General features: G+C 37.3%; 1 long non-coding RNA gene across 2 annotated transcripts in view; it reads right to left on the minus strand.

Moving 5' to 3' along the window:
* LOC129058675 (uncharacterized) overlaps positions 1-16,835 on the minus strand; it is a 327,819-nt gene that overhangs the window by 13,179 nt on the left and 297,805 nt on the right. The gene's annotated exons all lie outside the window — the stretch shown is intronic.

The raw sequence follows: 16,835 nt of genomic DNA on the forward strand, positions 1-16,835 counted from the left end.
TTTAAAAACAAGGAAATTAAAATGACATATAGAAAATGTATTTTAAACACAAAAGGAGACAGTAATGGAGGAATACAGAAACAAAAAAAGACAATAAGACATACTGAAAACAAGCAGCAAAACATTTAATGTAAATCCTTCCTTATTTATAATTGTAATAAATATAAATGGAGTAAACTCTTCAATCAAAAGGCAGAGATCAGAGGGTGGATTTTTAAAAATCTCCTATGTTTTTGATATCTATGAAAGGCACACTTTAGATTCAAAAGCACAAGTAAATTGAATGTAAAAGGGTGGAAAATATAACAAAAAAAAAGCTTAGAGAACTACATTAATATTAGACAACATAGACCATAGAGAAAAAATTGCTTCTAGAGATACAGACATTTTTAAATGATAGAAAGATCAATCTACTAGGAAGTATAAATCTATATGCACCTAACAACAGAATTCCAAAATAAATGATGCACCAAAAGACAGAATTGTAAGAACAAATAGAAAATATAACTGTATTAGTTAGAGATACCAGTATCTTACTTTCAATATCAGATAGAAATTTAATGAAGGGCAACTTCACTTGTTAATTAGAGGCACCATGAAAATGCTTGCTTTCTGTTATAGGATGCCTACACCAAGCAAGCTTTTTCACACATCCTCTCCTTTACCTCCATCATATCCATCATCATATCTCAACATATACCTTAAATTCATTGACTTGTTCTCTGTATAAATAGTGTCACCACCCTAGTCCAAGCTACTATAATCTCTCCTTAGCCTAGCCTAACATATTCTTATACTAATATCTCTCATTTATCTCTTTTCCTCTTCCTGTTAATTTTTCACACAACAGTTAGTGACATGTAACTTTTTATTTTTGTATCATAGCACTACACCTGAAACCCTTTATAAGCTTTTCATTGTATTTAAAATAAATTTAAATTTTTTCCCATGGACTACAGAGATCTGCATTACCTTGGCCTGCCTAATTTTCCAAACTAATTTTAAATTTCTGATTCTTCATCTTCTTGCCACATGACGTCTTTCTGTTTATCAAACCCACCAAGCTGTTTTTCAGCTTTACTTTCAATCTTGCTAGTCCTTCCATGAGATATCCATCAAATCTCAGCTTAAATATACTCCTCCCCAGAGAGATATTTCTTAATCCAAACCACATCCCTTTGCCACTCTCTTTCATTGGTCTCTACACATTTTTTTTTCCATCATAGGGCTTATTACTCTTTCTTATTACATATTTGTTAGTGATATTACTTGAAAACTGAATTCAGTATTCATCTGTTTTACCTGATGTTTTTAAACAATTCAACCTAAGGCAAAATATATACCACAGAATTTAATTTAATATGGAAAAATAATTACAAAACATAAATGCCTTCTAAATTATTCAGACTATACTTCTCTTCTGTGAATGATTCATGAATCTCTTTAGATTTATGTCATCTTTAAAATATGTTTTCTGGCTAAATTCTGCATTGATATCTCTTTCCCTAGGATCAAAAATTATTTTTATCTCTGGTTATTCTATTTCCCTCACTGACAACATGCGTAATCCTCAATATTCTAAATTTTAAAAAAATCATTCAAATATTCTTTAATCAGACCTTGAATGCATATACTTTCATGCTCTTTATTATTAATAATGACAAATAGTGTCATGATTTATGATCATTTCAGACAAATTTTGAGGCACATTAAGGAACACTGGGCTAAGATCTTGAGTTTCTCATCAAGTTGTACCTGTCAAGTGAGTACAACTAAAAATGAAAATGTATGCCTATAAAAATGGCATATGTTTTAAACACTTCTCTTTTCTTAAAATGGTTGTAGTAGTAACACTTTTTACAATAAAGGAGATTGAAACTTTTTCATGTATTTTATTTCAATAAAATTTTAACAGTCTTTTCCATTTCTGCTTTTTGGAAATTACGGTGACCTCCCTGGAAAATCCGTTTTCACTAAAAGTGATTGATCAAACAGAATGTTTGGCTAGAACAAAGTATGTTACATTTATTCACACGCCTTCAACATTTGGGGCCATTTAAACAACAACTTTTTCCGACTGACATCAATACATGAAATTGTGCCCAGACATTATTTATCAGAAATTAATTATTTGCACCAATATTCTTTTGGAAGGAATATCTTCTGATTGTTTTTCACTTGCAGTGTACAAAAAGGGTATATCTTTTTAATTTGTAAAACTATATACCACTTATGTTGTATAAGTTAGTTAATATCATATAATTTGCCACCATATAACTTACTATTATGTAATTGCCACATGGTCAGTGATTTCTATCTGCCTTGGCCAGAAAATGATTTTTTATGAAAACATGTATATGCATGTCTACATGCATTAACAAGATATTTTGGTGAAAATACTTCATTAAAGTGAGTATGTGAGTAGAGGATGAATAATCAGGACTCTATATTTTAATGATCCTGTTCATCTGCTCTGCAATTGCTAGGCCATAAATTTCAAATTCAGCATCTTTACTTATAACAACCAATCACTGGGATAATATTTAACTCTTAAGTGTACAATTTCCCCTGGAAAACATTAAAATTAATCTCAAAATATGTGTTCACCTATAATATAATGTTCTTAAATAATTCTTTTCTAAGAAAGTTAAGATAATCTCTGACACTTCCTATATATCACATATACTTTTTAAATTTTTCAAATTCCAGTTGACTTGAGGGAAATGACCCATTCTGTTGCTTAGTGGTAAATATAGACATCAAAAATATTCAGAGAGAATTCATCAATGCTCACTTCATCAGGACAGCAAAGAAACTATAAATAGAGAATATGTGGGATGTTTTCCAAGATGGATGAGTAGGGACACTAGAGGCCAGTTTTCCTCAGAAGGAAGATCAAAGTTACAGGTGAATGGTCATGATTCAAATGGAAAGCTGAAGGAAGAGAGCAGGAACTGTTAGAGAGCACTCGGAAAGATGCAGGGATGCAGAAAAGGAAAGAAGCGAGACTCTGGCAGAAATCAACCCCTGAGGAAATCCTAGTCCCTTAGAAAGGGGCTAGAACACCACCAGCACATTTTGTGATGGCTGCACCGTGTTGAGGGTAAGCCTACCACCACATGGGCTTTCACAAATAGTGGGACCTATCTGCCCCTCCCTACGCAGAGCAGTAATATCTTAGGTGAAGGTGCATTTCTGTACTCCCTCATTCTTGTGACAGTCTGCTGACTATCAAATTGTTAAGAAGCCCCTGCACCATCATGACCCTGGGCAATTCTGTCAATGGCAAGTTGGGAACTTCCCAGGGACAAAGCACCAGGTAGCAAGCTCACATACATGTGCCTGCAATCTCCTCAGGTGCAAAAGGAGATGATGGGTGCCATACACTTGTGCACCCATGAGAGGCCACTGCCCTGCCTGGAGAATCTCAGCCCTTGTTCCTCCACTAGATCTTCTGAAAATATACTCTAGAATCTACTCTGACTTTGGCAAGCACAGGGGATCAGTAGGTACCTGAGGAGCTATGGGACCCTTAAAGATTTAGCCCTCAAGCATGGCTGCCCCTAGGGGAAGGTGAAGCCCAGACTGCCAAAGCCTCCTTGAGATGAAAGAAACATGGGCATGGTGCCAGTTGATAAAGGGGACAACACTGATTGCCGGGAATGAACTTGGAGAGGGGGTCATCTCCCACTCACCCATTCACTGTTACAGACACAGTAGAGGATTTCTCTACTGGGGCCTGGTATGAGTGACTTTGGAGACAACCTTACCAGTACTTCTTGTAGTAGCTGCACCTCTGTTGAAGGTGAGCCTGAGGCAGGAAAATAGGGTCTGGAGGCAGGGAACATAAGGCTGATTCACACTTCAGCTGTAACAGGAAATATCCTCTCCATAGGGAAACACCCAGTAAATGACTTTGTAACTTTACTTCATCCTCTTCATTTACATAGGGCATCCCCCAAATAGAGGGTATTTGAACTAACAGAAACTCTGTAACAGGGCCTTTGAGTCCCTAGGCTCAGGCCCACTCCCACACTGTGGAGTGTACTTTCATTTTCAATAAATACCCTCATTCTTCCTTGCTTCATTTGTGCATTTTTTCCAATTCTTTATTCAAGATGCCAAGAACCTGGACACCCCCCACCATTAACATATTTTGGCAAGCCAGCCTGGAGGAAGAGGTGAGCCCAAAGTTTGGGATTTATTCTTCTCCTTTCTCCTTTTCCTTTCTGCTCCATACAAGGGAATCACTTTCTCTCTCTTTTCCTTTCCAACCTGGGACTCTTGGGCAGCGCCTAAACATGGAAGCAACTGCAGGTTTCTGTCCATGGCCAGTGAAACTAAGGGGTTTCCATGTGGAGAAGCCTGACCACCACTGCCCAGTACACTTAAGGAACCTGGGGCTTTTTCATTTTATTTTCCTCTCTTTCTTTTTCTGTTTTTGAGTGGCTGTTTTCTAGTAGCTCCTTGGAAATTGAGGGCAATTTCCAGGGGTCACTCCCTGGTATTGCCTGAAGGCCTAGGAGTGATTGGGAATATTTCCCTGCCCCAAAGTGGAAACTTTTTAAAAATCTTTTCCAAGAATGATCCCTGATCCCTACATGCTTGAAACAAACTCGCACGTTTCAGGTGACTTCAACCTTCTTTTCTTATGCTAAATTCTTTCCTTCCCCTATTCAAGTGGCTAAGGGCAAAGGAAACCTACCCAGCCTCCAGTTCCTATCATTAAAGTTCATGGAATGGGAAACATGGCAAAGTGAGAGACAGGACTAGCTGGATTTCCTAGGCCGACTAAGAATCCCTAAGCCTAGCTGGAAAGGTGACCGCATCCACCTTTAAACACGGGGCTTGCAACTTAGCTCACACCCGACCAATCAGGTAGTGAAAAGAGCTCACTAAAATGCTAATTAGGCAAAAACAGGAGGTAAAGAAATAGCCAATCATCTATTGCCTGAGAGCACAGCTGGAGGGACAATGATCAGGATATAAACCCAGGCATTCGAGCCAGCAATGGCTACCCTCTTTGGGTCACCTCCCTTTGTATGGGAGCTCTGTTTTCACCCTATTAAATCTTGCAACTGCACTCTCTTCTGGTCCGTGTTTGTTACGGCTTGAGCTGAGCTTTCGCTCGCCGTCCACCACTGCTGTTTGCTGCCATTGCAGACCCGCCGCTGACTTCCATCCCTCCAGATCTGGCAGGGTGTCTGCTGTGCTCCTGATTGAGTGAGGCACCCATTGCAGCTCCCGATCGGGCTAAAGGCTCGCCATTGTTCCTGCACAACTAAGTGCCCGGGTTCGTCCTAATCAAGCTGAACACTAGTCACTGGGTTCCACAGTTCTCTTCCATGACCCACGGCTTCTAATAGAGCTATAACACTCACTGCATGGCCCAAGATTCCATTCCTTGGAATCTGTGAGGCCAAGAACCCCAGGTCAGAGAACACGAGGCTTGTCACCATCTTGGAAGTAGCCCGCTGCCATTTTGGAAGCAGCTTCCCACCATCTTGGGAGCTCTGGGGGCAAGGACCCCTAGTAACAAAAGTATGACTTTATCAAATTATAAGGATGCTAAAAAATCAAAGATTATAACCAGGTACCAAAGGAAAGCTCATAGTAGGCTCTGGAGGCAATGCATGCAAAGTGGCACCAGTACCCACCTAAGGCCAGAGATGATGTCTGGAACTCTAAGATTGGATCCTACAGGAGGACACTCCAGAGGATCCTCTGGACCTCAAACTCTCCAAAGAGGACACTCCTGACAGAGGCTCTGAGGTCTAATAATAAGCCCTCTTTAGAATTTTCTCTCAAAGTTGCAATGCTGCTTGGCCCCAAAATTGTTTAGAATCTGAAGTTTACCATCTAATGGGAAAGTGGGATGGCCTTGCATGTATCCAGGCTTTTGTGCTGCTGTTCTAAGCAGAGGGCCTGGTTAACGTGTGACACCCTCCTTTGGTACTGTTTTGCTCCAGTGTTCCTTGGAGTCTGGGGAGGTTTAACCTTAAAAAAACAAACTGCCATGGAGACTGCTTTGCCCAAAATTTTGGTTCACAGCCTTCCTTGGATTATCTAGTGGGGCAAAGTAAAACTCACAAGCTTATATTGCTATCTCATGGCTAAGGCTCCAAGCTATTGGATCTTTGTTTATGTGTGTGTATACGTGCCTAGATGTGTTTATTTGTATGTACACTTATTGTTTATGTTGTGTCTACCAAATTGGCTTATAAGTAAAAGAGTGCTCATAAATTAAGTAAATAAGTCTAAGCAATTTTCAAGTTCATGTAACAAGTATAACTTTGCTAAACAAACTAGCTTTAAAATTATTGGAGGAATAAAAATAGAAAGGCCTTCTGAATTGTGAGCATACATTTTGTCTGAATTTTATGTTTGTCTTTGCTAGACATTTTGAAATGATAGTGTTAATTCAAGCTGGAAGCTGCATGAGGTGATCCTGCCTCCCATTCTATTCAAAGTCTCACTGAGATAAATGCATATCTGATTGCTTCCTTTCGAAAGGCTAATCAGAAACTCAGAAGAATGCAACCATTTGTCTCCCACCTGTGATCTGAAAGCCTGGAACCCCCTCCCCACCTTGGGTTGTCCCACCTTTCCAGACCAAACCAATGTTTGTTTTACATATGTTAATTGATGTCTTATGTCTCACTAGTTAGAAGTAAAAATTAAGTACAGTGAATGGAATAAATGTTTTAGGTAAACTTTTCGTGTAAGTTAAAATCTTAAAGTTATTTTGATACTTATTTAATATCTGGGTCATTTCTAATTAAAAAAGCATTGTGACAGGGGAAAAATGTTTCTAAAATTGTGAAATTGTTTTTCTGTATAAATGCCCATATCTGATAGTTCAGGATTTCTTGCTTTTTAGGGTTTCACTAAAGTTTTAGGTTACTAACAATAAAAAGTTTTAGTTAACACATAATTCTGTATATTCTAAATTCATGGCAATGTGTTTGTCTGCATACCGTCAAGCAGGGTCACCAGGGCCGCTCAGGGAGAGAGAACCCAGAAGCCTGGCATGCTAGCAAAAGGGTAAGAATTTCTTACCGGGCAGTCTCTGGCCTCTTTCTGTCTGTGCAAACTGGTTAATCTCATCTCTGAAGTTTTAAATTAATTGGTTTAATAATAATAAGAGCTTAAATCAGGTATTTTGTCAGAAAAGTAGAAAGTGTTATGCGTTTTAGTTCATGTGACTTTAGCAATATTTGGGAAATAAGGACGGTTTTCAAGATTGTTAGTAAAATGCAAATTTCTTCACAATGTAAATGTGGTATAAATTATGTTCAAATATTAGGTTTGCTAAATGCTTTAAGGTCATAAACTGCTTCTCTGGCTTTTGAAAATTGTTTAACTTGCCTGCTTTCCAGCTAGGTAAAGCCTGGGGACATGTGTGCTTTGCCACATCCCTGGCTATGCTGGAAATAGTCAAACCTTATCAGAACACAATTTACCAGGTCTTATTTAAAAATTTGCCGTCATAACATACAATTAAGACCACATTGCACTTACTCCAAAACTGACCATAGTTGGAAGTAAAGCAGTCCTCAGCAAATGTAAAAGAATAGAAATTATAACAGTCTCTCAGACCATAGTGCAATCAAATTAGAACTCAGGATTAAGAAACTCACTCAAAAACACATAACTACATGGGAATTGAACAACCTGCTCCTGAATGACTACTGCGTAAATAACTAAATGAAGGCAGAAATAAAGACGTTCTTTGAAACTAATGAGAACAAAGACACAATGTACCAGAATCTCTGGGACACATTTAAAGCAGTGTGTAGAGGAAAGTTTATAGCACTAAATGCCCACAAGAGAAAGCAGGAAAGATATAAAATCAACACCCTAAGATCACAATTAAAAGCACTAGAGAAGCAAGAGCAAACAAATTCAAAAGCTAGCAGAAGGCAAGAAATAACTAAGATCAGAGAGGAACTGAAGGAGATAGAGACACAAAAAACCCTTCAAAAAAATCAGTGAATTCAGGGGCTGGTTTTTTGAAAAGATCAACAAAATTGATGGACCACTAGCGAGACTACTAAAGAAGAAAAGAGAGAAGAATCAAATAGATGCAACAGAAAATGATAAAGGGGATATCACCAATGATCCCACAGAAATACAAACTACCATCAGAGAATATTATAAACACCTCTACACAAATAAACTAGAAAATCTAGAAGAAATGGATAAATTCCTCAACACATACACCTTCCCAAGACTAAACCACGAGGAAGTTGAATCTCTAAATAGACCAATAACAGACTCTGAAATTAAGGCAATAATCAATAGCCTAAAACCAAAAAAAAGTCCAGGACCAGACGGATTCACAGCTGAATTCTACCAGAGGTACAAAGAGGAGCTCGTACCATTCATTCTGAAACTATTCCAATCAATAGAAAAAGAAAGAATATCCCCTAAATAATTTTATGAGGCCAGCATAATCCTGATTCCAAAGTCTGGCAGAGACACAACAAAAAAAAGAGAATTTTAGACCAATATCCCTGATGAACATTGATGCGAAAATCCTCAATAAAATACTGGCAAACAGAATCCAGCAGCACATCAAAAAGCTTATCCACCATGATCAAGTCGGCTTCATCCCTGGGATGCAAGGCTGGTTCAATATATGCAAATCAATAACCATAATTCATCACATAAACGGAACCAAAGACAAAAACCACGATTGTCTCAATAGATGCAGAAAAGGCCTTTGACAAAATTCAACAGCCCTTCATGCTAAAAACTCTCAATAAACTAGGTATTGACGGAATGTATCTCAAAATAATAAGAGCTATCTATGACAAACCCACAGCCAATATCATACTGAATGGGCAGAAACTGGGAGCATTCCCTTTGAAAACTGGCACAAGACAGGGTTGCCCTCTCTCACCACTCCTATTCAACATAGTGTTGGAAGTTCTGGCCAGGGCAATCAGGCAAGAGAAAGAAATAAAGCGTATTTGGTTAGGTAAAGAGGAAGTCAAATTGTCCCTTTTTGCAGATTACATGATTGTATATTTAGAAAACCCTATCATCTCATCCCCAAATCTCTTTAAGCTGACAAGCAACTTCAGCAATGTCTCGGGATACAAAATCGACATGCAAAAATCACAAGCATTCTTACACACCAAAAACATACAAACAGAGAGCCAAATCATGAGTGAACTCCCATTCACAGTTGCTACAAAGAGAATAAAATACCTAGGAATCCAACTTAAAAGGAATGTGAAGGACCTCTTCAAGGAGAATTACAAACCACCGTTCAATAAAATAAAAGAGGACACAAACAAATGGAAGAACATTCCATGCTCATGGATAGGAAGAATCAATATTGTGAAAATGGTCATACTGCCCAAGGTAATTTATAGATTCAATGCCATCCCCATTAAGCTACCAATGACTTTCTTCACAGAACTAGAAAAAATACTTTAAAGTTCATGTGGAACCAAAAAAGAGCCTGCATTGACAAGATAATCCTAAGCCAAAAGAACAAAGCTGGAGGCATCACACTACCTGACTTCAAACTATACTACAAGGCTACAGTAACCAAAACAGCATGGTACTGGTACCAAAACAGAGAGATAGACCAATGGAACAGAACAGAGCCCTCAGAATTAATATCACACATCTACAACTATCTGATCTTTGACAAACCTGACAAAAACAAGCAATGGTGGAAGTATTCCCTATTTAATTAATGGTGCTGGGAAAACTGGCTACCCATATGTGGAAAGCTGAAACTGGATCCCTTCCTTACACCTTATACCAAAATTAATTCAAGATGGATTAAAGACTTAAATGTAAGACCTAAACCATAAAAACCCTAGAAGAAAACCTAGGCAATATCATTCAGGACATAGGCATGGGCAAGGACTTCATGACTAAAACACCAAAAGCAATGGCAACAAAAGTCAAAATTGACAAATGGGATCTAATTAAACTAAAGAGCTTCTGCACAGCAAAAGAAACTACCATCAGAGTGAACAGGCAACCTACAGAATGGGAGAAAATTTTTACAATCTACCCATCTGACAAAGGGCTAATATCCAGAATCTACAAAGAACTTAAACAAATTTACAGGAAAAAAACAACCCCATCAAAAAGAGGGCAAAGGATATGAACAGACACTTCTCGAAAGAAGACATTTATGCAACCAACAGACACATGAAAAAATGCTTATCATCACTGGCCATCAGAGAAATGTAAATCAAAACCACAATGAGATATCATCTCACACCAGTTAGAATTGTGATCATTAAAAAATCAGGAAACAACAGATGTTGGAGAGGATGTGGAGAAATAGGAACACTTTTACACTGTTGGTGGGAGTGTAAATTAGTTCAACCATTGTGGAAGACAGTGTGGTGATTCCTCAGGGATCTAGAACTAGAAATACCATTTGACCCTGCAATCCTATTACTGGGTACATACCCAAAGGATTATAAATCATGCTGCTATAAAGACACATGCACTATTCACAACATCAAAGAGTTGGAACCAACCCAAATGTCCATCAATGATAGACTGGATTAAGAAAATGTGGCACATATACACCATGATATGGTGCCATAATGCATATGCCATAATGCATATGCCACTAATGCAGCCATAAAAAAGGATGAGTTCATGTCCTATGCAGGGACATGGATACAGCTGGAAACCATCATTCTGAGCAAACTGTCACAGGGACAGAAAACCAAACACCACATGCTCTCACTCATAGGTGGGAATTGAAGAATGAGAACACTTGGACACAGGGTGGGGAACATCACACCCCGGGGCCTGTTTGGGGGTGGAGGGCAGGGGGAGGGATAGCATTAGGAGAAATACCTAATACAAATGATGAGTTGATGGGTGCAGTAAACCAACATGGCACATATATACTTATGTAACAAACCTGCACGTTGTGCACATGGACCCTAGAACTTAAAGTATAATAATAATAATAAAAGACTACTAAAAACAGTTTTACATGCAAGGTGTGTAAGAACAATAGAATGTGTCTATGTGTTTTTTAAGGTTATAAAATGTTTGTGCTTCTATAAAATTTCTGAGTTATAATTTTGGCAAAATAAATAATTTATGGTATTCTGAAATTCCAAAATCAAAATTGGCTTTCCTAATGTCTGGCTTTCTTGAATCACAGTGCTCTTGAAAACACCCAGAAAAGAGGTCAACAGGATTATTTGACATGTTTAGATACATGGGATTGCCAAAAGGATGTTTCATTTTCTTTTGGTTATATATTTGTGAATATTACTAATATATATTCCTAAATTGTATGGGATTTCTAAAATTCTAATGCCTAACTATATTCTATCAATTGTAATTATGATTATTATGTTATGTTATTGTAAACCACAATAATAACCAAATTTCTTTTCAGTACTATGCACCTAATTTGGAAAAACAACTGGTATCTAAGAGGATATAAGTCTAATGTTATTTAAGCATGGACTCATGAAGAAACAGGATAACCACTTTGTCCTTCCTGAGTCCTTAAAGCTTTTATTATCAAAAGTTCTGCATTCCGTGACTCATGGAAAATAAATAATGATCCAAATTGAATACGTTGGTGTAGTGACGTACAAATTACTAAAATAGTTTATAACCAATGCTTGATCCCCTATTCCTGGGAAAACAAAGCTTCAGGTACATTTAGTCACTTATATGGTGGGCCATATAAGAATTTTATAAAGGAATTTCATTCAATTGTTATTTTCAATGCATGTTTTCTGGTTGTATAAAAGCTTTCCCATGCCAGAGGGCTGATGTTATAACAGTAAATTATTATGCTACAATTATTATGCTACAGTGTATTTTCACCACGTTAAACAGCTTTTTATGGTTTGGATCTTCTGAGAATATTGGAGAAAGACTGTCCTTGCCATCCACACTATGGCAAAACTTCAGGACCTTGGGCTTTCAGTTCTTGATATCACAACTGAGAAAGGTCCCTCCACACTTTTGGAACTATGCATCCAGTGGAACACTTGAGGTAAAGCTAACCAGGGAAATTTCTCCCCAGAAAGAAGACAGCATTCTTGATGTGAACAGCTTTTCTAAGTTCACAGATTAAGACTTCTACTGTCATGAAACTCTTATCTTTGAATGTTTTTTCTTGCTTGTACCTCCATGAACTATAGAAGTGGAAAAGGGGCCTGTTGTGTACACTTACAGGGTATACTTTTATTTGTGAAAGAGTTTGCAACCAGCCTTATACATGGATAATCTTACACTTTGAAAGATAAAGGATAAAGGCCCAAAGTAAGTAAGAAACTATAATGGTACAGGTGTTGCCTCATAGTCCGTCGAAAACAAAACATTGGTTCACTCCTCTTAACTCCCATCATGGGTTAAAGAGAACATTGTCAGAAGGCCTTCACTCTTCTAAAAGGACATCATTTGTTAGGTCCTTTCTGCACGGTTTAAATTAAAGGAAGCAATGATTAGAAATGTATCCCTCATGATAGATTCCATAGCAAATTCTACTGTAAAGGCTACAGTTACACAACAGACTTTAAATTCTCTCGTGAAAGTTATGCTAAATAATAGAATTGGCTAAACAAAGAAGTATCTGTGCAGCTGCTGGCACTTGTGGCTTATGGATAAATACATCACATGAAGATTATAAAAATTTAATGCTAGGGGATTGATAAAGAAATTGCTTAGTCAAGTGAGTAAACTCTTTATCTAGCTCATTCTTTGATCTATTTGATTTTAGGAGGTTTGGTTTATGGGAACCCTGGGTAAGAAGCATACTCCAAACTCTTGGTATTATCCTCCCAATAGTCATAATAATAGTCTCCCTGGTGCACTGCACTTTCTTAAAGGCTTTAAGTGCTTGCATGTAGCCATCTCTAGAATGTCATATGGTCTCTCTTCAACTGGAATAACAGGAGCTGAAAGAAATGAGCAACCATGAAGACACCATAACCTATAAATGACATGCTGTGACAGGAAGCCCAAAATGATGGTAACTGAGAGTGGCAATAAGGCCCTAAGTTTTGGTCACACTCTCAGCTGAGTGAGATCCTGACCAAAAAGGGGGAATTTTTTTAACGAAATTCTGGGAGGCCATTGTTTTGTACTAAGCTCATGCACTAGGCCCCAAATAACCAAACAAAACAAAAATGGAGTCGCTTGTGCTAAGAATTAAAGGAAATACTTAGATTCTAGAACAGACTGGGTTTTGTTTTTTCTCCTGCAAATCCCTATTACAAACATTCCTGACAGCATAGGTATCCACCCCCTGAAGTTCTCATTAAATCTTTTAACCAAATTTATTTCCTGTCACCTGGAGACCATCAAGCTTCAGATGATCATGCAACAAAGGCTCTAGCCAGTTTTCTAGCAGGGAATTCTCACCAAAATGAAAATTCTGAAATGACAGATAAATAATTCAAAATATGGATTGCAAGTAAGCACAATGAAATCCAAGAGACAGATGAAAATTAACACAAAGAAATCAGAAAAAATGATTCAGTATAGGAAAGATGAAATAGATATAATTTTTAATACAACTTCAGGAATTAAGAGCATCACTAAAATAATTTGAAAGTGCAGTTGACTCGTCAACATTGCACATATGTACCATAAAACCTAAAGTATAATAATAATAAAAAATAAAATTAAATTAAAAAAAAAAAACTTGGATGAATTTCCAGGAAATTATGCTGAATAAAAAAAGCCAACTTGAAAAAGTTAAAAAAAAAAAAAAAGAAAAAAAGAAAGTGCAGTTGAAAGCTATAATAATAAACTAGACCAAGCAGAAGAAAGAATTTCAAAGCTTGCAGACTGGTCTTTCAAATTAACCCAGTCAGACAAAAATTTTAAAAAATAATTTCTTTTTTTATTATTATTATACTTTAAGTTCTAGAGTACATGTGCACAGTGTGCAGGTTTGTTCCATAGGTATACATGTGCCATGTTGGTTTGCTGCACCCATCAACTTGTCATTTACATTAGGCATTTCTCCTAGTGCTATCCCTCCCCCAGCTCCCCACCCTCCGACAGGCCCTGGTGTGTGATGTTCCCCACCCAGTGTCCATGTGTTCTCATTGTTCAGCTCCCACCTATCAGTGAAAACATGCAGTGTTTGGTTTCCTGTCCTTGTGGATAGTTTGCTTAGAATGATGGTTTCCAGCTTTATCCATGTCCCTGCAAAGGACATAAACTCATCCTTTTTTATGGCTGCATAGTATTCCATGATGTACATGTGCCACATTTTCTTTATTCAGTCTATCACTGATGGACATTTGGGTTGGTTCCAAGTTTTTGCTATTGTGAATAGTGCTGCAATAGACATACATGTGCATTTGTCTTTATAATAGCATGACTTACAATCCTTTGGGTATATACTCAGTAATGGGATTTTTGGGTCAAATGGTATTTCCAGTTCTAGATCCTTGAGGAATCACCACACTGTCTTCCACAATGGTTGAAGTAATTTACACTCCCACCAACAGTGTAAAAGTGTTCCTATTTTTCCACATCCTCTCCAGCATCTGTTGTTTCCTGACTTTTTAATGATCGCCATTCTAACTGGTGGGAGATGGTATCTCATTATGGTTTTGATTTGCATTTCTCTGATGACCAGTGATTATGAGTATTTTTTCATATGTTTGTTAGCTGCATAAATATCTTTTTTTGAAAAGTGTCTGTTCATATCATTTGCCAACTTTTTGATGGTGTTGTTTGTTTTTTTCTTGCAAATTTGTTTAAGTTCTTTGTAGATTCTGGATATTAGCCCTTTGTCAGATGGGTAGATTGCAAACATTTTCTCCAATTCTCTAGGTTGCGTCTTCACTCTGATGGTAGTTTCTTTTGCTGTGCAGAAGCTCTTTAGTTTAATTTGATCCTATTTGTCATTTTTGACTTTTGTTGCCATTGCTTTTGCTGTTTTAGTCATGAAGTCTTTGCCCATGCCTATGTCCTGAATGGTACTGCCTAGGTTTTCTTCTAGGGTTTTTATGGTTTAGGTCTTACATTTAAGTCTTTAATCAATCTTGAGTTAATTTTTGTATACAGTGAGAGGAAGGGATCCAGTTTCCTACATATGGCTAGCCAGTTTTCCCAGCACCATTTAGAAAAAGAATTTCTAAAAATTGAGCAAAGCCTTTAAGAAATATGAGATTACGTAAAGTGACCAAGTCTATGACTTATTGGCATTCCTGAGAGAGAAGAGGAAAATATAAGCAGTTTGGATAACATATTTGAGGGAATCATTTCGGAAAACTTGTCTTATGTTGCTAAAGAGGTAGACATTCAGATATAAGAAATTCAGAAAAAACCTGCAAGATATCATTCAAGACAAACGTCACCAAGGCATATAGTCATAAGGCTGCCAAACTAAGCCTAATAAATAAAGGAGAAATAAAGACTTTTCCAGACAAACAAATGCCAAAGGAATTCATCACCACTAGGCCAGTCCAGCAAGAAGTGCTCAAAGGAGTTCTAAACATGGAGATAAAAGGATGATACTTGTTACCACAAAAGCATATATGAGTCTCAATTTCACAGATTTTATAAAGCAATCACACAGTTAAGATTATGAAACAACTAGCTAACAGCACTATGGCAGAAACAAAGCCTCACATCTCAATATGAATGTTGTTTGCAAATGACCTAAATACTCCAGTTAAAAGAAATTGATTGGAAAATTGAATAAAACAAGACCTAACCATCTGTTGCCTACAAGAGACCCACCTAACATGTAAAGGCACCAACAGGCTCAAAGTAAGGGGTAGAGAAAAATAGATGATACAGAAGGACAACAAAAAAAGAGGAGAGGTTGCTATTCTTATATCAGATAAAGCAGACTTTAAACCAACAATAGTAAAAAAAAATACAAAAAAATGAATTATGTAATGATACAAAAAAAGAATTATGTAATGTTGAACTGAAGGGTTAAATTCAACAAGATTTAACTATTTTGGGCCAGATGTGGTGGCTCATGCCTGCAATCCCAGCACTTTGGGAGGCCTAGGATGGAGGATCACTTGAGCCCAGGAGTTCAAAACCTTCTCTCTACAAAAAACTAAAAAATTAGTCATGTGTGGTAGTGCGTGTTTGTAGTCCCAGCTACACAGGAGGTTGAGGTGGGAGGATCCCTTGAGTGCAGAGGCAGAGATTGTAGTGAGCCAAAATCACACCACTGCATTCCAGCTTGGGCAACAGAGTCAGACCCTGTCTCAAAAAAAACAACAAAAAAAGATTTAACTATTATATACACACACACACACACACACACACACACAAACACACACACACCCACACACACACACCAAACACTGGAACACCCAGATTTAGAAAGCAAATACTACCAGGCCAAGAAAAACTGTGAACAGATATATAATATGAGTGGGAGTCTTACATACCCCTAAATACCCTACTGACAGCACTAGATAGATCACTGAAGCAGAAAACTAACAAAAAAACCTGGACTTATATTGGACACTTGATCAAATGAACCAAATAAATCTATACAGAACATTCCACCCAGCAACTGCGGAGTATACATTTTTCTCATCTGTGCATGGGATATTGTCTAACATTGACTGTATCCTTGGCCATATGGCAAGTCTCAATAAATTCAATAAAAAATTAAATCATATCAAGTATCTTCTCAGATCACAAAATTACAAATCTATACCAAGAAGAACTCTGAAAATCACACAAGTACATGGAAACTAAACAACTTGATCCTGAATGATTTGGGGATAAACAATGAAACTAAGAAAAAAATCAAGACATTTTTAAAAAACAAATGAAAATAGAGTCATAACATATCAACACCTCTGGAATACCACCAAAAGCAG

The sequence above is a fragment of the Pongo abelii genome, chromosome 2 (assembly GCF_028885655.2).
Source record: "Pongo abelii isolate AG06213 chromosome 2, NHGRI_mPonAbe1-v2.0_pri, whole genome shotgun sequence".
Classification (NCBI taxonomy): Eukaryota; Metazoa; Chordata; class Mammalia; order Primates; family Hominidae; genus Pongo; species Pongo abelii.